The sequence below is a fragment of the Dermacentor variabilis genome, chromosome 1 (genome assembly GCF_050947875.1).
Source record: "Dermacentor variabilis isolate Ectoservices chromosome 1, ASM5094787v1, whole genome shotgun sequence".
NCBI lineage: Eukaryota > Metazoa > Arthropoda > Arachnida > Ixodida > Ixodidae > Dermacentor > Dermacentor variabilis.
Window position 1 is genome coordinate 239,050,782 of NC_134568.1, and position 23,497 is coordinate 239,074,278.

The window sequence follows — 23,497 nt, forward strand, 5'->3', positions numbered from 1 at the left end:
CAACAGTGTGAAAAAACAAGCATATAAAGCTGTTTAGTAAGACAAAAATTGCGAAGAAAACTTCTGTAGTGAACAAGTAATGCAAATTTACAACACAATAAAAATAGGAGTAATATAACATAGTACAATAGCCAAGTGAAATATTATTACAATCACAAAAGTCAGTTGTTAGGATGAAGAGAGTTGCTGCATAAAATATTTCTTGACTTGGTTCTTGAATATATGCTCTGTGGGGGATGATTTAATGGCATGTGGAATTGAATTCCACAGATTTATTCCCGCAAATGTGGTAGTGAACTTACCGTAGTTTGTGCGCACTTTAGGTAAAAGACGATTATCGAGTTCAGAGAACCTAGTAGTGTTAGTATTTACAAACGTTTCAGCAACAAAGCCATCTATATGTGCAATATTGCGAAACATCTTATGGATCATGATTGTTAACTTGAACTGAAAAAGCTGGTGAAGAGGATGAATGTTTAAACGGCAATAAAGTGGCGTAGAATTGGATAGAAAATGGCTGAAAGTCATGAGACGAAGCGCCTGATTCTGCAGGCGTTGAAGTTGGCTGAGGTGAGCGAGGTATGTGTTGCCCCAGGCTGATACGCAGTAAGATAAATGGCTGTGAATGTGTGCATGATAAAGGGAATGGATAATGTGCGGCTGAAAATATGAGCGGGTTTTGATTATGGCGCGTATTCCAAAAGAAATCTTACGGACAAGTGACTGCGCATGGAGAGTGAATTTCAGATGCTTGTCTAAAACTACGCCAAGGAACTTTGCGCTATCAGATATTGGTATTAAGTTGTTGTCGAGACACACAGATATAGATTTCGAAATTAGTGTCGGGAAGGACTGAAAAACCATAAAAACCGTTTTTAGCGGATTGATGCGTAACATGTTCTTTCGGCACCAGGAAGTTACGTTATGCAGATCAACGTTAATGTTTCGCTGAAGCTCGTCGACATTATTAGCGTAAGTAAAAATAGTCGTGTCGTCTGCATATAATATACAGTCGGTAGTGGTCAGAACATTAGGCAGGTCATTAATAAATAGTAGAAACAGCAGCGGACCTAGGATCGAGCCCTGAGGAACGCCTTGACATATGTTCTTAGAAGATGAGAGTTTGCCGTCAATCTGAACAACTTGGGTACGATTGGTTAAGTAGCTAGAAATAAACTGAAGTGGCCGGCCAGTTATGCCGTAAGATTCGAGTTTATGTATTAGAATTTTGTGATTAATAGTGTCAAAAGCTTTTGTTAAATCTATAAATACACTTCCAACCAGGCCGCAATAGCATGGATACGAGAAGATGAAGATTAAAGTGACGGTGGGCGTTATTTAGCTCTAATATTTTTCGACGGCGCGCCGTGCAGTGCAAGAAAGACTATTCCGGGGAATCTCGATAGTTCCTTTCAAAAGTAAAGTCAGTCAAATAAATATGACTAATAAACAAAGTCCAATAAAAAAAGAAATAAGCACTATTGAGTGCAAGCGGATTTTATGCTCTCTGACATTTGCTCACGTCGTGGCACTTAAGCAGGAGCTTTATGACACGCCAAACCGATGTGCTCGGCCAATAAAGTCGCGTGTTTCTTCTACACATTGCGACGTGCCAACTTCGTCCGCGGCTCTTTGTTCGCTCCAAAAAGGAAAACATCTGCGCGTGCTTTTGCTGGCCCTGCGAACACAACATGAAAATGTATGGAAACGCTTCAATGACAAATCAGAATTGTAGATCAAGACCTTTGTAGTCGAATGTGGAGCAACATGCATAAGAGGGGAGCCCGAAAGGACAGTGGGCTGGCGGACGCGAAGAGAGCACGCTTGTGGTTGCCGTAGAAAGGGGCGTCTTTCCTTTCTTGAGTTAATATTTTCTTTCTTTTTTTTCGTTCTGTATATTTTGAGGACTCAGAAGGAAAAAAAAAACAAGAAGAAAAATATGCGTCATCCCATCTTCAGCGTGTCTGCTGTGTGGACAACAGCGGCGTTTTTCTTTTTGTGTGAATGCCACATGCGCAAAGAGAAAAATGTCACCGAGTGACATTGGGAAAATTCGGCTGTGTTTTTCCGCATTGACTTTAGACGCCTGGAACGCAGATGCGGCCGCATTGGTGGTTTAAAAATGAAAGCGTGTTTCCGTTCGGCATATCAAGTTCAGGAATTGCGGACATGAGCCAACCAGCGCCTCAAGGAGTTATGGTATAGAAAAGCATATTTTCCATCCGAGAACGCGGCTTCTTGAAGCAATAAATATAAATAATCGCACAGGCAGTAACAAAAAATGACATCTAGGCGCTCAGAGCCACGCATCCCATAGGAAACAATGCCATTTTTTTACTGCCAGTTTTCCATCACAAACAGCATGCGACGTTCAAATTATGCATGGCTATCCGTGAAAATCGCCAAATTTCGCAGCCATTTAGGTATTTGAGGTATTTGAGGTATTTCATATATTTCAGCTGGTGTTAATGCACCCTGTAGCAGCTACCGTATGCGATTAGTCATGTCACCGCTGTAATCTTTTAGAAATGTTGTGTTTAATTCTTACTGCTCTTCATTGCGTTTTATATTTAGGACTTTTTCTACTAAAACTGGCTCACCTGGTGTACCTCGTTATTTTTCTTTTGTATGTCTGTTATACTTATGCACTCTTGTTTCATTTCTGTATTTCAACATGACTTCTCAATTGCATATTGTAATGACCTGATCATACATATTCTGTAAGCATCAAAGTTTTGTTTCGTAGGCGACCTATTGATTTATTGTCGCAGCAAAGGGGAGGAGGGGGGACGTGCCAATGCGGTGGCCTGCAGCCTTGTGAAGCTGTTGTTCTGACAGCTTTGTCTGCTGGACTTCTGCGTCGTGTATGACTGGACATGATGAAAAAAGTTATTCTTCTTCTTCTTCTTCTTCTTCTTCTTCTTCTTATTATTATTATTATTATTATTATTATTATTATTATTATTATTATTATTATTATTATTATTATTATTATTATTTAAGTGCATAAATGCGTGGTTTCTGAAAAAGATAAGTAGGTAAACGTTATCTTAATACTTTTTTGCGAAGTATCTAGAAATGTGCCCAAAATGGCGGTTTTCGAAACTTAGTAACAAACTTTAGCGCAAAAGTGAGCCGTGTCAAATGTCACTCCTGGAAGAAGTAGCTGAACAGTTTGTATTATGTACTTCAACCGGGGACGACAGTCGGCAATAAAATCAACGTTCGTTCTCTGCTTAGATTCTAGTACATGTGCACGCAACCCCCTCCCGCCCCCCCCCCCTTTTTTTGTTCTTTTATTTTTTTGCGCAGCTTCGCTGTTTAGTTCACCGATTGGTCACATGCTGTGGTTTACATTGTTGTTTGTATCAGCGCGGAGAATAACAAAATTTTGAAATCATATTTTCTATCCGATTGATAAAGCATGTGAACTAAAGGTGACGTCCAGAATCTCGGGGCATAATTATGTTACTGGTTTTGTCAATGGGTGAAAGGTAAAATTTGCAACAGGCCGTGGTTGCTTAGTGGCTATGGTATTGGGCTGCTAAGCTGAGGTCGCGGGATCAAATCCCGGCCGCGGCGGCCGGTTTTCGATGGGGCTGAAATCCGAAAACACCCATGTACTTAAATTTAGGTGCACGTTAAAGAACTCCAGGGGGCCAAATTATTACGGAATCCCCCACAACGGCGCGCTTCATAATCAGATAGCGGTTGTGTCACGTAAAACCCCCTAATTTAAGTTTTCATTTTAATTTACAGCCACTCGGGAGAAGCACGAAGCTAGAGAGGAAATCCACATGGGGTCTCTCCTACCGGCAAGCCCGTATGTATTTTCTTTCCAGCTTGGTTCCACTGTCGAGTAGGTGCCATGTTTTTCCTTTCCATGAAACTTCCCCCACTTTTCGGATTTCAGGAGAACTGATGTGCCATATTTAGCGTTGCTATCCTTCGAGCTGTCGATGAATTTGGCCTCGCCCTGCTAGCCCACTGGCTATAAGAACGTAGAGCGATTATCCCGGAAAGGTGTCGGCCTAAAGTTCTATCTCCCAGGTCTGGACAAGATATTTTCTAAGCTGCAAAGCTTTCTTTCTGAGAGCCTTATTTTCTATTGTAGTTTCGTGTTACACTCAGGTGGACAATTTTTCCCTTTCATGAACTTTCCTCCACCTTGCGGATGTTTTTTAAACTGTTTTGATGGAATACTGAACACTGACATGACTAAGCAAAGACAGTCGCTTGTTTCGAAATGATGTCTCCCGAAGCTCAAACCGGATATCCCTTCAAAACACGGGCGCAAAGCCAAACGTAAAGGTACTTCCATTAAAAACGCATTAACGCTTACACTTACGTTGTGAAGCAGGACCGCGTCATGAAAAGCGCAGGTATAGTCAAAGTAAGCACGGGGCTTACGATCTCGGCGACATCAATAAAAGACATTAAGGAATCGAAAAAAAAAAGATTGCGGAGGTTGATTCTGCTCATTTCCATTATTCCATGAGCCGCCCCTTCTGCTCCAACTTGCTTCAGGGAACAGCTGGCGACCCTGGAAGGACGCGAACCTAGACTTGGTCGGTGCGCTTTGGCGGACGCATGAATACGTGCCCGCAATTGAAAGCGAGCTCAAGGCGCGGGACGCGTTCGCGGCAACAACTTGCAAGACGGAACGGAACGAGGAGCAGGAGGCAGCGCGTTCTCTAACGGTGGGAAGGGAAAGGCTCCGCTGCCGAAATAACGCGCCGGGTTTCGCAGCACGCAGCTGTCGTTTTTAGCCCGCTCGGCACGTGCGGCCAAACTCCTGCGAGGTCTCTGCGACCAGCGACTGCTTTCGGTCTCTTCGACACACTCTGCGCGGCAGCCTCTCGCGACGGACGCGGTCAGAAAGTACGCCTAACTAATACACCAAACCACTAAAATATGCGGACAGCCGTCGCCCGTCTGTGCGAGAGCCGTTAATGAGAGAGGGAGAGAGAGAGAGAGAAAGAGGGAAAGAAAATCCCATGTGCAGTGTTACACCTCGCGCCTACTCAATCACTAAGTGGAAGTGCTCAAATGACAGCGCGGCTGCTTGTGAGCAACAACATCTACAAAGCGAAAACTGTGAAAGAAAAAGAGGAAGCAGAACAAAAAAAAAAAAAGAAACAGGAAAACAACAACGGAAGCAAATGAGCGCCGGCACGCCGGCTCTGAGAAGTGGCTGCAGCGCGGCTGTGCCGTCAAGTTACCAAGTTGACAGAGGTGAGCGCGAATGAGCAAAACCTCTTTCGGCCGTGTCCTAACCGGCCAACCACGCCCAAAGAGCGTTGCCCAGAGAGGCAGCCAACATGGCCATTGTATGCACGCGCCTCCGCCCAGCGTCGGCAAGGAATTGCACGCCCATCGGCGATGCGCCATCAAGGCTCCATTTCCCCTCCGCTCCCGAGTGACATAAAATTGGGTTGCGTCCTTGACGTTGCATTGAGCACGTGGCCGCCACTCGCCGGTAAAATAGATCCAGCCGCCTCGTGCCCCGAAGGTCGAACCCTGGGCGCCTGTTCCCGCTGTTCGTGGTTTTTCGTGCTCTAAGTGCTATTACGTGCGGCACGTGCTCGGCGGCTCGTCGCGAATGGTAGCGAGGCTGCACGTCAGTGACGTGTTTTAGCCTGCCACTTTAGAAAATCCACACCGCTAGGTTGCTGTGTACCGTCGGCGTCTCGAAAAAAATCATGGCACTAATTTTTTTCAACGTTTTCGGCTATGTCGGTGCCGTATAGAGCCGCCATGCCACCAGAACATGTAATATATAGCGCCGCATCCGGATGCCACACAAAGCAGCAGCAGCAGCAGCGGCGGCCCAGCCGGAAGAGTTCGTAACCGCCAAATGGAGTCACGAAGACGCGCGGTTTTCCGTTTTCGTTCGTATATGAATGCGCGGTCAATAAACTATGATTTTGCACTTGGCGTCTCCGTGGCAGCCGCGGAAACCGGCGGTTATCGAGCGGCTAGAGCGGCCCACAAACCTCGCACGGAAGGAAGTTGATGACGCTGGCGTAAGAATTGCTGCAAGGTGAAACTGCATGGCGAAACGTGAGTCGCGCTCTTGCTCACAACCCTGAGCAACCTGAAAGGTGCATGTCGCAAGTGGGGATCTGAGCACAGCGCACACGCATCATGTCACTGCGTATATGCAGTCCGCTGTGTGCTAACGTCGCGGACATCTTCTTGCCTGATGGGGCGTCAGGGAAGGTGGAAATTTGACACCGGCTGTCGTTTCCCGGTTTCAAACCAAGGGAATAATTTACGTTAAAAGTGACGCAAGCGGCATTCTGCACGTATCTTATGGGACAATAATTGATTTGATAACCAAAAAATAAAAAAAAGTATGATTGTTTCCTTTCAGAGGAAGCCCTTGTATAATGTAGTTGATGTCTGCTTTCGTTACAGGAAATTCTTTTCGTTTTCTTTTCACACTTGGTCGACAAGATAAAAATAGCTCAAAGTAAACCATTGACTTCATAATTAGTGCTAAAATCAGGGCGTAGAGGCCTTACTGATTAAATTGCACAGGGCGTCCTACTTATACTGCTATGCCGATGACGGTTTTGTTTCTCTTTCTTTCTCTCTCTGTCTCTCTGAGACAGGTTATGTTAGCAACATCAGCAAGTAGCACGTCAAGTTGCATGTGACTCTGCGCAGGAAGTCGAGTCACGAGGACCTTCAACTGAGCAGACTCCGACCGAGCGAGAGAAGGAGATGCACGCTGACGTATGTTGGAACCGGGGATATGCCAGCCTGAGTGATAGCCGGACGTGCCAGTATATATTTTGGGCACAATATGAAATAGCACATGGAGGGAACACGAACACACGATGCAACATACACCCAATGACAATACATACACGGTAAAGTCATTTATGCTATACACTCTAAAAAAAACGTTTACACCCTGTGGGTACGTGTATATTTGCCACGCTACAATAATCATCATATGTCTTACCAGCATTTCCTTTCTTGAAAACGCTGCGCTCGTTAATTTCCTGTCGAGAATGCTCTGTCATGCTGATAACGCGCATGCTGTTCGTGACTTGGAAGTACCGGGCTCGCAGCGTTAAAGAAAGGAAATGCGGGCAAGACAGATGACGATTACTGCTGTGTGGCAAATATACACCGCTAAACGTACAACTGTTTTTAGCGTGTATAGTGCACTAAATTCTGACCGCAGAACAATAAAGCAAGCGCCGTTCAAGTTCAATCACAGCAGAATCTAACTCAATGACACGCATGCCGCCGCTTTCAGGGATATCATCGTACATTTTGCTAATTAGGCTGTTTTTACGAGGTTTTAGTGAAACGTTGCAAACTTTTCGGCTTACACTTGATGTTATCTATAACCTTTCCAGTAACATGAGCATGTCTTGCTCTTCCGCCTAGTAAGATCATACGTGTGCGGTGAAAGAACAAAATAAGCAGCACACATGCCTCAATATTTTTTATACTTCCATCTTAACTGCGTTTTCAACGTTTAACAACGTTTTGCATAACAAGTGCACTCAAATTACTACAGTTGAATGCATCGAAGCCTCTATATATGTCACCCTGCTTGATTTTCTGGTGATTGAGCAACGCTTTTTATGGTGCACTCAGCCTGGTGCAAACGTGATTATGGTGTTTCGTGCTCTGGATCCTCTTAATGTGCGAGGGTGCCGAGTAAAATATGACAGTTTTATTTTCTTGTTGCACATCGCTGGAGCGTCGTCATTGCCAAACAAACATAAAAATGGCTATTTCAGTTCGAATAATTGTGCTTGTGCAAGTCATTGCCATAATCGCAAGTTCATTCTGCCACTTCTTTCTGCTCTCACAAAGCGCTTGCATGAACCCTCTTCTTTTTCTACATTCTACTGACTGACTGATTGATTAATTCGGTTCAATATGCTAAAGCAACGAAGGGGCTATGAGAAACGCCGTAATAGAATATTCCGGATTAATGTTGACGACTTTCATTAATGTGCTCCCAAAGATCCTTGCGTGAGCGATTCTGCATTCCCTTCCCATTGCAAGCCGGCCGCTACATCGCATGTCGGCCGCCACCTTGCTACTTTCTAGACCCAAAGCAGAGAGCTACTATTTTTTGTCGCTCTGTACAAGACTTTCTTCTTTAGCGTTGTTGTTTACCTATTGTTGTTCTGCTTTTTTACTCATTTTGTTTTTTTGCTCCCAATTGCCACCAGTTCGCGCGCCGACGCCAGACAGAAGCTGCGAAGTACCCTTCTCACAGCTCCTGACGTCCCTAGCTCCCCCATAAAAGTGAAGTGCCCGCAGCCTTGGCCTCCTCGATGCCGGTCGCGCTCCGCCGCGCGTCGGGCATCGGTCATCGCAGCTGACAGGGCGACGATATAGTTACGCCCGCGGCCGTCGGCTGCTGGTGGGGCATGTCGCGACGCTCGGCCTTGCCTGGGCTGCGTAGACAGAGTCGCGTTGCAGCGGAGGCACTCTGCAAGGCTCGACATTGTCACACGCCGTTGACGTGGCATTTGGGAACGACTCTCGATGCTTTCGGAAGTTTGTTGGGGCTGTTTTAGCAGCCGGGCACTGTGTTCGTGTGATACATTGGAACGGTGCGTGAGCTTCGAAGTTTCCCAAGGATGTGACGATCTATTTTGGCACGTTCACCATAGCGCTGTGGAGGGACCTTTTTCTGCGCTTAGTTGGCATTTGCTAAGTGACATCTTTGTCCTAACTATATGACCGCAAACGACACGCGATGATCGGTGCCGTCCAGGTTGAGTCTAGTTGCCTGTTAGATTAAAGCATCCCGTAGACGACTTCAGAGTCGTTTCAGTGTGACTTTTCTGTTTTTGTTGCTCATATGTGCCACTATCCGCGGCGAAACTTGTAAAGTAGGTTTCTACCGGGACGCAGAACATCAGGTTACTTACATCAGAACAAAACAGCTTTTGATGCCGTTTACGGATATTCACGATTGTTTTACACGTGAGAGCCAGATTTTATGTGTATCGAGGTGTCCGCAGCACGCTTACTAAGCTCGTCAGAAATAATGCGCGCTGAATCAACTGCGGGACAGTCATATGCAGTCGCATCGGCTACAATTCGTAAATTGCAATTCGTAATTGCAGGTAAGGTAAATATTAACGATTTATTTCTGGTTTTTGATAAATAGTTTATTATTCATTGAGATTTCTAGCGCAAGTAATGTCCACCTCTTCGAGTAGACTAACTCAAGGACTAGAATTGTGCCATCTGCCACACACGATGTTATAGAATTGCTTAAGGTCGTCGCAGAAGCACCTGCATGGTATAAATATAGCAGCACTTCGTGTTCAGTGACCAAAGAAGAGTCTTACATCTAATTAGCATCGAAAGAGGCCAAAACAGTCAATAATTAGCTTAACAAGACATGAAAATTGACAGAACACGAAGAAACATTAACTTGATTGCGTAGCTATAGGCTACAGCTGGCATGCCCATTGATAACGCGAAATCAAGTGAACAAACAGTGAAATAAAGAAACGAAACGGACGGGATTAGTGTGGACATCAACTGAGCTTTATGACATGTTACAGATATTCGCGCAGGCACAAACACAGAGCACAAGCGAGGCTAAATAACCACAAGCTTGTACAATGCTGTATCAACCAAATACACCGGCTATCCGTCTTGATACGCGTATCTAGATCCATTATTCTCTTCGACATCGCGTAGACCGAAAGTAGAGAGCTACTATGTTTTGTCGCTGTGTACGAGACTTTCTTCTTTAGCGTTGTTGTTTACCTATTGTTCGTCTGCTTTTTTACTTATTTTGTTTTTTGCTCCCAATTGCCACCAGTTTGCGCGCCGACGCCAGACAGAAGCTGCGAAGTACCTTTCTCACAGCTCCTGACGTTCCTAGCTCCCCCATAAAACTGAGTTTACACATGAGCGAAGCCTGAAAGAAAGTGCGCTCTCACGTGATATTGAGCCGCGTTACCAGGTGGCATGCCGAGCTTGCGGACGCTCGCTATTTCGAGAGATACGAACGCGTATTTATAAGACATGAAATATCGTATATTTACTGAGTGAAGCCGCGTTGAAGTAAATTTCCAGTTTTTCGATGCTTCTCATTCTGATTAACACGACTACTATGTAAACCTTTTTCACTGCTGCTTACTTTAACGTAAAAAAAAAACAACATGAGAGGCAGAAAGCTCGAACGAAATAGCACGCATTTATGTAGCACAGAAAAATGTTTACCGGTTATCCCAGCACGCATTCAGGCAAGAAATGCGAACTTTAGTTCTGGTGCTAGGCCTTTCTGAGCAAGAACTGAGAACTCTGCCTGCGTATCCTGATTATACCTCGTTGTTATGGCTGCGCTGAGCAGAAATCCACAGATAGAGCTCAGTCGTTATGCTTTTTGTTAGCGACAATTTACACTGCTGATTTATGGGCTTACTCTCGCTTTTAAGTTTCAAGGAGAAATACGATGTTACGTAGTCCCGCGAGGAGGTTTGTCAAGCTTCTGAGTACAAAAATTGAAGATGCCGTCTGTACGTATTTCAAAGAACCCCCAATCGCACTTGCACGTGCGTAGTGGGCTTTAGCATTTGTTGCTTGGCGAGCATGGCGAAGCTTGCCAGTGTCGTAGGGCTCTGAGGCACAAGATAAAACCGCAGCTCTTTAAACTCTCGATAGCTTGTAGGTTCTAAAGACGTCAAACGATTTCAGATACAGTTACAGTGGCGAAGGCTGCTGTGCCGTAAAGACTTCCACCCACCTGATGAGTCTGTTTTGCCTAGCACCAGTCGAACCACTTATTGCATAATAGACCAATGTCTTCCCCCAACCCCTTGTCCTTTCCTTGTCTAACTAATCCTTCTTCTCCTCCCTTCACCCCCTTTATTTTTTGTTTTGCTGTTGTCTATTTCAGTAAGATAGACTTTGAACTTAATTAGAAGAGCGTCCGTTCTAAAAATACAGCCTTTGAGCTGATACTACCTCGTTTTTGTTATTATTATTATTATTATTATTATTATTATTATTATTATTATTATTATTATTATTATTATTATTATTATTTGACACTTTGGTGCCCACACAGACTTCTTCCACAAATTTTCCATCACGATGCGTCGCGGCATGAGTTAAAAAGAAGGCTAAAAGGAAGCCTTCCACTACATTTGCGTGAAATGAACCGCACGTAGTACAAGAAATTAATATGGGTGGCGCGGTGCGCTTCTGACGTAGAGTTACGAGGGAAGCACAGCAGAGCAAAGAGAAATAAGCGGGAGAAATGTGGGTGACTGAGGGGGCGGCAGGCGAGCAAGGGCAGACCGCAGCCCTGCGAGGCGATACTGCTCGCACAGTTAGGAGGACTACAAGTTAAGGCCTCGTAAAGTACGCAGGGAGAAGAAAAACGGGGAAGTCCTTGTTTTTCGCAATGACATAGGAAGACATAGCAAGAGTGGTAGTAGTAAAAACATAACTTGCGTCGAGACAAAAACTGGAGAGGGTGGCGCAGGAGAGCCACGGCAATTTACTTCCTGGGGTTGGGCGGAAGCGCCTGTAGGCATCTGTGTAAAATAATGCAAACAGCTAAGCACAAGGGCGCGGTCCGGCCATACGTCTTTGCAGCAGCGAACACTATTAAACTTGGTTCCGAGTCTTCTCGGTACACGCTCGGCCTTGCTTTTTTCCCCCCTCTCACTCGTCCGTTCTCTCTTTCACTTGGACCTGTCCGGGAATGAGCACGCTGTTCGCCCTATTATATTTAGCAGGATTGAGCGCGGCTGCGAAGGAGAATGAAAGAATGGGGAAGAAGACAACGAGCTCAGCGAAGCTCCCGAGGGAAGCAGGGAGCTTACGCGGCTGTTCCACTACAACGCGGAGCTGTTTCGATAGAGCCCTCTGCAGCGTTGCTACTTTGTTAGGAGGCGTCGGAGTCGGTTACTGACGCTGCGCCGACTGAGGGGCTGAGTGGAGTGTTAAGGGCACAACGGTTTCGTTAGCCGGTTTGGGCTGTATTGCTTGGTTTGTCTCGTCGTATTGCTAAAGACGCCACAGAGAAGGAATGGCAGACAACGCCAGCCAACGATTGGATATTCGTTCACTGTGTCTACTGATTAATGAGTAATCAGATCACGCAGGAGGAAATGCAGATTGCTCGACTAAATCTTATCTCTGAGCATGTCCGTCGTGTGGCCTAATAGCGTAGTTAAAGCCAGATCTCCGTGAGGACTGCAAATTTCTTCTCAGAAGTGTTCGAAGCCACTGGTAGTTACTTCTTCATATCGCTAGCAGCATCATGGAAACAGTAGCCGCTGGCGTCATTACAACTAAGCTCTGACTAGAGCTACTTAAAAAAATAATAATTTCTTTTGCTATTTCTGCTAGCTCGGTTTAAGGTAAAATGCAGCATTTCTTGGAGATTTGAATTTAAACGAGAGTTTGGTTACCTTGGTATGGCGTCAGCTGCCACCTTTCAAACAGCGGAAAAAAGAAGGATAGCGCAACAAACAGTGAAAGTATGATGACCCACTGAAGATATTCTGAGAGCGCGAGCAGACGTGCAAAGTTATTGACACGATTAAATGGGAGGTACAACAAGAGCACAGCAAGGCCCACATACATGTGCAGTTTCGCAAGGGAGCTGAAAGTATCCAAATGAGTCCGAAAATATGCACAGATACGCACAGCGTTTCAGACTAGTTAATTGTTATAACTACAGTTCACTGTATACACATAAATAGATAACTATGCATAACTACATACAATAATCTAATGCCCATGACGCATTTATAATATATTGGATTGCGACGTATACAGGGTGTCCCCAGCTAACTTTAGCCAGAGTTTTAAGGTATGCGAATGCCACGTAGCTGGACAGAACCAAGGTAACGTTTGACGTCGCTCGGAGATACTCAAATTATTTTTTTTCTTCCGCCTAATTTGGTAGTCAGTCCTAATTTATTAATCAACTTTTTAAATATTATAATTAGAGGTAAAAGTCTCAATGAGAAAATTGTAGAGCAACCGGAAAAACTCCCGATACACCTTTCTATCGCTCAACACGTGCTATATAAAAGCATTTTTCTGAGCGTTAAAGAAGCCCGCAAATGCATGCAAAGTGCCTCGAGCGGCCAGTCGCGCGGCAATTATGCGCGTGCTACGTCCATGGCATTCGCATATTTTAAAACTCTGGCTAAAGGTAGCTGGGACAACCTGCATAGCAGGGGGGTTTCGACAGGAAGCCACAAACTTAGGGTGTCCCTTCTTGCTAAGGGAACATTAAAAGCGACAAACGCTTTGTAACCCCAGTACTGGCCACAGGACAGGCATGTTTGTTTGGGCCGGCATATAGTTAGAGCGGACGGTTAAATGGCAGACGACCTGACGACATTATGGCATCCCTTATCAGTTCTTGCATTGCGGTATCGTACCGTTGGCACTCGAATAGAATAGGTTAACATCATCGTAGACGGGGCTGCCAGCACACTACGGACTAGGAACAAACTTATCTTGCGCAAAACAATGCCGGGCATATGCTGCACGAAGTCGCTGATGATAGAAACAGAGTTAGAAAATTTAGTTCTCGATTTTATTTGACAGAATAAATAGCCTTAATATAAGGGTCACTAAATATTAATGCGGAGCATTTGGGCTACACCTAAAACATTAGGTGTTTATATGAAGTCGACATGATATCTTTTTTTACCAACAGGAAGAAAATGAAAGGGCGAATAAAAATTCATCATTTTTCGACACCTGTCTTGCAGTTGCACCGGCTGCATTGTTTCCGAGTGATATTACAGTGTCCTGGGGCGCCTATAACGTATAACTATTTCAAACGTTTCTATTCCAGTTCTGCAATCAGCCCTCGGCGATTGGTCAAAAACTTTTCTGGACCCCCCCCCCCTCCCCACTTCACCTGTCTGTCACGCGACATCACAAAAACCGCGATAGCTCCCAATCTTATATGACATGTACACACCGATTATGTATGATTTGACCAAACAAAAGAAAAATAGTTATTTCTGATTCGACGCCTTTTCGCCATTAGCCCTCGGATATTGGTCAAAAGTTTTTGGGCGGCACCCACTTCATCTGTCTGTCACCCGACGTCACAAAACCGCAAAAATTCCCCGCGTGAAAGTGACGTGTACGCATTAAAGGTGCATTAATATGCCGAACAAAACTGACCTTTCTACTGAATAGCCGCAGGCTGCCTCGTTCCGAAAGGAACAAAAGATGGCTGCCGCTGATTGCTCAGGCACTGGCTACTCGCACCTGCCGAGAGCATGGGTTTATTTGCGCCTATTAAAACTTCTTGCGAGGCAGTGTAACGTTTTCTAGCACTTTCGGCACGTTTACGACCTCCTTCTGCCAACTCTTCTTTACTGAGGATCCGTTTTAGCGTAATTCTTAAGCTTCCGTTGCATGGCACCACGATTTTTGACCAGCCACCACAAGCTAAGTAAGGGAAAGCGGACCAATCGCAGACGCCGGCACCACCCTCTTCATCCGCTTATCCATTTTCAGTGCAGTAGCTCGGGCCCATCTAATCCCACTCCACTTGAGCGTGCTCCTTGCCTCTTGTCAGCCAATTAGATAAGACAAGCCGCTCAGTGTAGGCAATGTTATTCGCTTTTCGAGCCAACAGAAGTGACCTCCTATAAATTAGGAGAGCGTTTGATTGGTCTGTTCAGGCAACTCTGCGGGTGACCGCCCGATGCTTGCGTCGGCGGTTACGCAATTCTGACATCAGGAGATTGGAATAAGAACATATTGAAATTGTTTTCCGTTATAAGGCCCATGGTGTGCAATTTTTATTTATTTATTTATTTATTTATTTATTTATTTATTTCGGACAACAATACATAGTGTCCGTGGGGAGAGGCTAAAGGAGACTAAGATGTCTCCTGACGAGGCCTAACACCCGCATTACACGTCGGTGCAGATGGCGCGGAGTAACATATCAGTGAGAAGAGTGGTACATCAAACACAGCGAGACAAGAATTCAACATAAGCAATTATACAAGCGCTGGTGATGCAGAAAATAATACTTAAGAAGTCATCAACAATGAGCGATACTAAGTGGTGTAGCAAGGAAAAAAAACGCATTCGCACAGAGCAATAGGAATAACAATGCAGCAGGTATGCATAACAAAATTTCACACGGGGGTGTTTAAAAGATGGCTCATTTTCTTCTTGAATTGATGAATGTTGACACTCTGCTGGGCACAAGCAATTAATGTTGCATATGTGTTGCATAACATTGGTATTTGGTGATCTGTAGTCTGGGTGCCGTAATTAGTGCGAGGCCTAGAACCAATCAAAGAAATTGTGCGCAAGTTATGTGTGATTTCTCTATTCAAATAAGAACGAGAAAAAGATTCAAATTCATGTTTTATTTTTTGGTAGATTAGGAGTGCTAAGTAGTGCTTGTAGTACAGAAAAAACGGTAACAGCTTACAAGAGGTAAACATGCCATTAGTACTAACGGGGATATCTACCCAAAGTGCGCAAGGCTCTTTTTTGTAGAGAGAACACCTATTAGAGTCGGTTTTCTTACATGTTCCCCACACTAAGAGACTATACACAATATGAGAATGAATAAGAGAAAAATATAACTGTTTTTTTTAAATGGAATGGAAGAAGATAACCAAGTCATTGAATTGTCCCAATTGATCTTGATATTCGTATCCGCAGACTGTTGACGTGATCGGTCCAGCCCAACTTCACTGCGGAAACGAACTCCTAGAAACTTATGAGAATTCACCCGCTCAATTTCTGTGTTATTAAAATATAGTCCGATATTATGATCAAGAGGCTTATTTTTAGGGCGGAAAGGCACATATTCAGTTTTTTTTATGTTTAGTTCAAGCTTATTGGCATCAAGCCACGTCCGCAGTTCATTGAGCCGGGTATTGGATCGATATTCACAATTGAAACGTTATAGCGTTATACTCGCAGGGCTTTAGCTTTTGCAGACTTTATCCCTGTTTTACTCTTTCTATTCCCCCTTTCCTTTATTCCCAGTGAAGGATAGCAAACCAAATGCCACCTGATTGTTATCGGTGCCTTTCATATATCCATGCTGCTTCTCTCTCTTTCTCTTTCAGGGTTTCGTACACTAAATGTGTGACACGTTTCATTAATTAGTTCCCGCTTGCTTTCCGAGCAGGCAAAGTGTGTTGTGTTCGTGATTGTACGGCGTGTCTGGTTGCGCCATACGGAACGTCGCCAGCGCGTATAAAATACGCGAGTAAAAATCACACCGATAGAACGAACGTGTTGGAATCTACGTGATGCACAGCTCTATAGTGAATCGGATAAATAAATGCTGTACAACTAACGGCGATGCGTACACTTCTGTATACTTTCATTTTATGTAACGTGCAATTTCATGCAATGTTTCTGTTTAACCGACACAAAGTTACTTTTGTAGCCTTAATTAAATTTGTAACGTGAATTAAAACCTTAATAATGCAAAGCAAGCTTTGCTTTAAATGTGACTGCTCCAGAGCTGTATTTCTGGGCAAACATATTATTTGGCAACGCTGAAGTAAATGTATCTCGGAAAAAAGAAAAAAAAAAGTCATGGGCCATTTCACTCTGTGAAGACGGATGACCAGCGAAGCCGTGTAACAAACGACAGAAAGGTGGCACAGAATTACGAACAAATGTACGAACACATTTATTGTCTTGATCGTTGGTCATCGTGACGAAAAGTACGCACACACATTTACATTTATACCTTCCGTTCATTCGTGTTATACGTTCGTTATACACATTCGTTATATACATTCTTGTTTTCATTTAGCGATATACTGAGCAAAGAATTTTGAGACCGAAATCACCGCACCGACTGGCAGTGGGCCAGTGCCGTCAGCGCCTTCGCAGAGGGAGGGGCAGTATGGGAACGCTGGCATGACGAGCGGCAACGGAGCCATCTGCGGAAGAAGACGACGACAACGAAGGTGCGAGCAGTGGCACCAGCCATTGCTGGTGCCACTGCATAAATTAGGAAATTTATGCTCCATAATAATTTCGAATAATCCACCCATCTCTTGGCCAATCCCCCATCGTGGGTAGGAGCCACACGCATCACAGGCCACAACAACAACAACATTGCTGGTGATGGTAGTTTTTGCTCGCCCACATGAAAATTTCACGGAACCCTAGCCATAAACCGCTTCGCTGTAGAAAGAAGATAAGCACGTCAAAATGCGACCGTTTATGCAAGTTCGGCCGCCATGTGTGCATTGAGGTGACCCACGTAAATGTAAGGCACATAGCGCACAAGATCGGCCTCATTAAAATAGCTGGGCGATCATGTTACCTGGCTTTAGTTCTTGTTCTCAATGGGTCGAGTGCAGAGCACCGCGTCAGGCCGGAGCACCACACAACGTCACTGCATGGCAGCATCCGCTTTCGCGCTGCAGCCTCTCGGAACTGGATTGAGACAAGAATCCCCACCACGGCTGAGAGCTGGAATGCGCAGCTTCGTCGCAACAGACATCAGAAAAAGTGCCCGACCAGTTACATCTGGCTAAGTCAGCAACAAGTAGGGAGGTGGAGCGAGGGCTGTCCGGGTTTCCATACTTTGTCGTTTCCTGTAATGGCTACATTCGGCGACCGTAGGTTTGCACAGGGTTGGCAACAATGCCGTAAACGCGCACACATACAAGAGCGCGCAGATATGAAGACCTGTGAGGACAGCTAAGCTCGCGCGTACGAAGTATTCATCCCAAACAGCAAAATTCGGGAGCAGCGCTGCAGCGTTGTCGCACGCCGGTTGCCTTCACGTTCAGCTGCAGAGCAGATTTTTCTTCCTTCTTTTCTTTCCCAGAAAATATATTTTTACAAATCAAATTTCACCAGCCTTTTTTTTCTGTGTTTAGTTTTTCTACTCACACTTACCACTTCACTTTCCCCTTTTTTTTCTGTTTTTCCCTCCGTGAGTATCTTGTTAACAAATTTTCTTATCCCTGAAAGCACTATATATCGGGTGTTTCAGTGAAGACTGTCTCTAATTAATAAAATAGGGGATTAGGCACGCAATAATACGATTTGCAACAAGGGCGGACAAAAGAAGATTCCCTTCGGTGATCTAGCAATCTAATTAACCAACATTTATTAATTAATTTTCAATTAGAAACATTGGGCCGCCAATGTCAACTGGATGTTTGTGGCTAATGAGGAGATCATAACAAATCGATTTTTCAACGAATCAAGCGCCCTTATTTAAAACAGGCTGGCACGAAGAGTTCTAAGTCATTTTGTAGATTTTTGTGTTGTTTGATTAATTCTCATTGCTAAACCGAAACCGAGCGCGTAAGGAGTGCGCGTAACCACGCCTTAGCGTTGCGTGGCACAAGCCGTGTAACAAATGCAAAGAGACTTTGAGGGCTAAATGCAGTTGGCTGAAAAATCGTGCCCTCGGTACACAATGGTGGGTGTGTGTTGCCAAATGCGCTAGCGAAAAGCTTGACCCTCTCTTATTTCTGTGTTTTTTTTAATCGTGCGCATTTATTAGGTCAAAAGAGATGCATTCCAAAACTTTGTTGTGGAAAAAAAATGTTTCGTCTGCCTGAATGGTCTCAATTGTGCCCCTAAGAGCAAAACACGATGTAAAAACAATAAAAGAATCCTTTTTGAATGCAAGCGCAAATTTGATCATAATACATCGAAAAATTGTGATTTACTGTGCACTGTAAGCCTCCACTCTATCTTTACTTTATTTATAATGCGAGCAAAAATACCAATTTGGGGCATCTCAATATTTCTTATAGAAAAATTTATATTTTGTTAACTATTCTTGGAAACCTTGCGTCAAATAACCGGATAAAATATTTTGGTTATCGCAAAGTTGAGGAAAATTACATTTTTATCACGTTTTCAGCTGTAAAGAAGGTCTACCTAAAAATATGAGAGGTTGCTCGTTTCATACGATGGCACTCAACAATTTGTTTCCGAAAGCTCAACTCGAGCAATTTTTCTTTCAGGCGCAAAAAGTGTTTCTTGAAATTGACCAGCAGTCCATTCACTGCAATACACGCCACGGGGTGGCGGGAAACTTGATGTACTCAACGCGTTTTTCTCAGGAGGGCGTTGCAGAAGTGCTTGAGGCTCCTGGGCGTGCGTTTATTTTGCAGATCGTAGGCTGCATTTTTGTGTGTGTGTGTGTGTGTGTGTGTGTGTGTGTGTGTGTGTGTGTGTGTGTGTTGTGTGTGTGTGTGTGTGTGTGTGTGTGTGTGTGTGTGTGTGTGTGTGTGTGTGTGTGTGTGTGTGTGTGTGTGTGTGTGTGTGTGTGTGTGTGTGTGTGTGTGTGTGTGTGTGTGTGTGTGTGTGTGTGTGTGTGTGTGTGTGTGTGTGTGTGTGTGTGTGTGTGTGTGTGTGTGTGTGTGTGTGTGTGTGTGTGTGTGTGTGCGTGCGTGCGCGCGCGCGCGCGCGTGTGTGTGTGTGTGTGTGTGTGAACTTCACGCTGCAGCACCCTTCTGACAAAACACACATATGGTTCGAATATATCCGCATAAAAGCAAACAAGAAAGCACAAATGCACGAACGAAATTCCACTTCGCTGGCAACCAGCTCCAACTCGATGACTGCATAGCTTGGATAGTGCGTAGTGCGGAATTTCTCGTCTTTGGGAAAGGAATGGCACGAAGTCTCTCGCCCTACTATACGATGTTGTTATCGCATTCTTCAGCGCTGCACTTCCTTGGCACTGCGAGTTGTGCCCGATGTGGCGCGTGCGACGGCACGAAGCTCATACAATGGGGCAGCGGAACACGTCGAAGCACCACTCGAGAGAAAAACTGAACGGGAAACGCCTACTGCTGGAGGGGAGTGAGTCATCCACGTAGCTGATCCCTGTTGACTGTGATGGGCGGCCAGAAGTGCCTCACATTCGGGCGATCCACGCACGACTGACGCCATCGTTTCTTGCGGCCAGGTGCACCGGACATTCCAACAAGGGGTTACGGTGGGCCAATTGGCTATGCAGCGTAGTGAAACACTGAACCCCGGCGCGAGATTGGGAACTATAGACGTGAGGAAGCGGACTCGGGACGAACAAGAAGTGGTGTTGTTATTTTGTGCTTCTTGCGTGCCCTATCCCGTGTCATTCTTCACGTCCAGATCTCAGTCTCTACGATATAATGCCGCCGCAGAGTGTTACGCTATGCGCACTTCAGCGGTAAAATGGATCAGTTATCTGTCTGTTCTTGACTCTGCTTAAGCACAGTCCTTGCTGCATTTCTTTCTTTTCTTTTTCTTCTCTTTCTTCTTTCTTTTTTGTAGAAGATCATGCTTTCATTCGAGCCACAAACTCCGCGTGATAAAGCTTCTATTCACTATTATTCGCCGTACATTTAAGTAAAGAGCAATATTATGACGCTCGCACACAGTTCCTGGTGATCATATTCCCGAGCAATGCACTTCCAATAAGTTAACCTCTTGATGTGCACTGCACTGATTTTAACAGCTACTAATGCGTTCATTAAAACACTCGGTTCAATAATCACACATGGCTTATCACTTCCTTCGTTAGTTTCACTTAGGTGGGCTATGGTTGATGCTCGCGGCAAATCGAGGGTTCCCTCGAAAATCTGCCTTTGAAAGATTTTTATGCCGTAATTATGCGTGGCTTTATTCGTTCTTGGGTCACTTTGTCTCGGTACTCAAGCTGAACAGAAGTAGACAACATAGATGAGACAGAAGAAATGGTTAACGCCATAATTTTAAGCGCACGAACTGCTTATGATGTACATGGCATAGCCAAATATCTCCCACCATTCGCCAGCAATTATTGTCTGTAAAACATAGCTATATGACCTATCACCAGCAGCCATCGATCCAAATACATAACCGAAAACCCGCAACAAGTCTTCAGCGTGCGCGCTCAAACAGCCATTCAACTAGTGTCAAAACCCTTCTGTTTGTTTTATGCTGCGGAGACGTACTGCAAGATTAAACTCGCACCACAGCTGTTTCAATCTTATGGTCGTCAGGACATAATATTCTCCCAGGAAAAGAATCAACGTGACACTGTGCCATACGCGAGTGATAGGCGTTATATTCTAAGGATTTGCACTGCTATAGGCGAAATCGTTTATGGTTCAATTCATTCTATTTCGTCGCGGTAGCTAAGTGGCTATGGCGTTGCGCTGTTCATCTCGAGGTCACGGATTTGATCCCGGTCACGGTTGCCGCATTCCGAAGCGGGCGGCATGCAGAAAATGCTAGGCGACCCTACTCTTTTACTTAGGTATCTCTTAGTGGCACTCTCACCTCGGCGTTGGTGTTCCTTAGGTTAAGCGAGTAAACGTCTTTCCCTGGCACGATATGCGGGCGAGGAGCGAGGGAGGGCGAGGAATAAGTGCAGCGCGCGCCTTCTGCCGGGGCGTAGCCCCCTAGCGAGCGGCGCACGAATCGCACCTTAAGCACCCTCTCCGGTTCTGACGTTAGATCATGTAACGAGCGCGCACGGGCAGCTGTTGCGAGCAAGCGAGCGAGCAGGTGAGCCGCAGGAGAAGAGAAGCGAGAGAGGTAGGAGTGACGTCACATCCGCTCTGCTAGGCAGATGTTCAGTCTATGCCAGGCAAATGTTTTCCATTACTTCCGCTTTTTACTTCCGGCTTTCCCGGAATTTTGCGAAAGTGGTGCTCACGTGGTGGGTCTCTAAAGTCTACGATTCTGTGCTTTGGCGGGTAGTAATCAGTGTTTTCTAATTAATTATAATTATTGCAGACGCTTAAGTAACTCAACATGTAACTAAACTTGTGCTCTGATATCATATCTCTAATGAAACCCAGTAATCTCGTACTGTACAATTCTTTTTCTATTTTTTTCTGATTTATCTTGAATTTTGTCCGCGGTCTTCTGAGCAGGTGAACTGGAAGCGCTGCGCACCAAAAAACAAGAGTGTCACTCGATCCTCGTACCGCTAAAAAGCTCGTGTACCGTGCGTTGGGTGCATGTTAAGGACCCCCGACAGTCAAAATCATACTGGAGACCGCACTGCAGAGTGCCTACTAATCAGATCGTAGTTAAAGCACATAAAACCACCGAAATTAATTTAAATAATTCATCGTATCTGAATTTCTGTTTTCACTCTGCCTCACCAATTTTAATTCGTTCATGGAAAGACAGGTTGACATTAGGTTGTCAGTAACAATATTTCGCATCCTTTAAGAATGTCATAGCTGGAATGGCAACGCAGTTTTGCGCTTTCTCCTCTTTGAGTGACGTAGGTTGGTGTCTGACAGATACTCTACGAGCTCTTAACTGTCGTTAGCCTGGAGAATGATGATGTACTTTTTGTTCTCGCGGTGCAGACTGCTGTTGGATCTGATGGCGCAGCATGGCCAGTAGCCATCAAACACAATGTGCGTCTGAAATTATCGCACAGGGAGCCACGCCGGACGCAGTGATTCAGCGCTAAGTGTCACTTTGCGCAAGTTTCGCAGAAAGTAACAAAAAGGGAAAAAAAAGAGGGAGGGAAGGTGAGAGAATCGGCACAGTGATTGCTCAACATTATTTGCCAGGGCTCCGAGCCTGGATTGAAGACGCGCCATAAGTTCAAAATTCTATCCTGAGGCAAAGATACAATACAATATATATGTACAATATGTATTTATTTCCATAAATATACAATTTATGGGGGATTTAAGGAAAAAGTTGCTCGCAGCAACTTGACGGGCCTTAAACCCGGTCTGAGGGCAGCAGCAGAAGGCACAGGCACTGATTCCGGACCAAAAAAACAATGCATAAACAAAAAAATGACAGGTTGGCTTAGACATTATGCCAGCAAACAGAAATGCAATTTAAAAAAAAAACATTACAAACCATAAAAAAGCATAGCAAATCACTACACTAGAGCAACAAAAGCAGTGATAGAATCATTTACCAAGTAATCATTGTAAGAAAAGAATAAGACATGATTGAGCCGTTGACAGAGGCTAATATCAAACGGAGATGTGTAACGACAGTCTACCTCAAAAACAGTCACCAACAGCAAATTCTATTTGCTCTTCGTACTTTGACCTGATTATTGGGCAAGGATGTCACGCCGCCGGTTACTATCCTGTCAACCTTTGCGGCATGGCAATTGAAAAACGTGGTATACGGTCTTCTCCTTCGCAAGTCAAGCGTACAGGATGTATATAGTTACTGATAAATAAATAAATAAATTTACGTACATCATCACTCACGTTCGGAGTACAGTTCCACTCTCCAGCTTTGTATTGGTCATCATTCACGTTCTTGCCGCTGAGTTCCGCTGTGCCGCATGGGGTGGCTGCTGTCAGCACTGTGGAGAGGCTTCATGCACAGGAGGAACGTCGTCTCGTTCGCACGGTAGCGTCTCACATGCAGCGGGCGGCTCAACTTGCGAAACGCGATGCCTGCTTCACGGCAGTACGGTTTTGTCGTCAACCCCTATTGTGGTCGATGTCGTTAAGCCGGCATCACCTACACGAAACAGGCCGACCGCTTTGGCGCACAACAAAAGGAGCTATCA

At 44.9% G+C, this 23,497-nt stretch overlaps 1 protein-coding gene across 3 annotated transcripts in view; it reads right to left on the reverse strand.

The window, feature by feature from the left end:
- The window catches only part of Oamb (Octopamine receptor in mushroom bodies), a 783,118-nt gene that overhangs the window by 416,064 nt on the left and 343,557 nt on the right, over positions 1 to 23,497 (reverse strand). The window contains exon 3 of one of the 3 annotated variants that reach the window (XM_075672136.1): positions 17,315 to 17,427. The exons of the other annotated variants lie outside the window; for them this stretch is intronic. The gene's annotated coding sequence lies outside the window, so the exon portion shown is untranslated. The remainder of the gene's footprint in view (positions 1 to 17,314; positions 17,428 to 23,497) is intronic. 3 annotated transcript variants of the gene reach the window in all.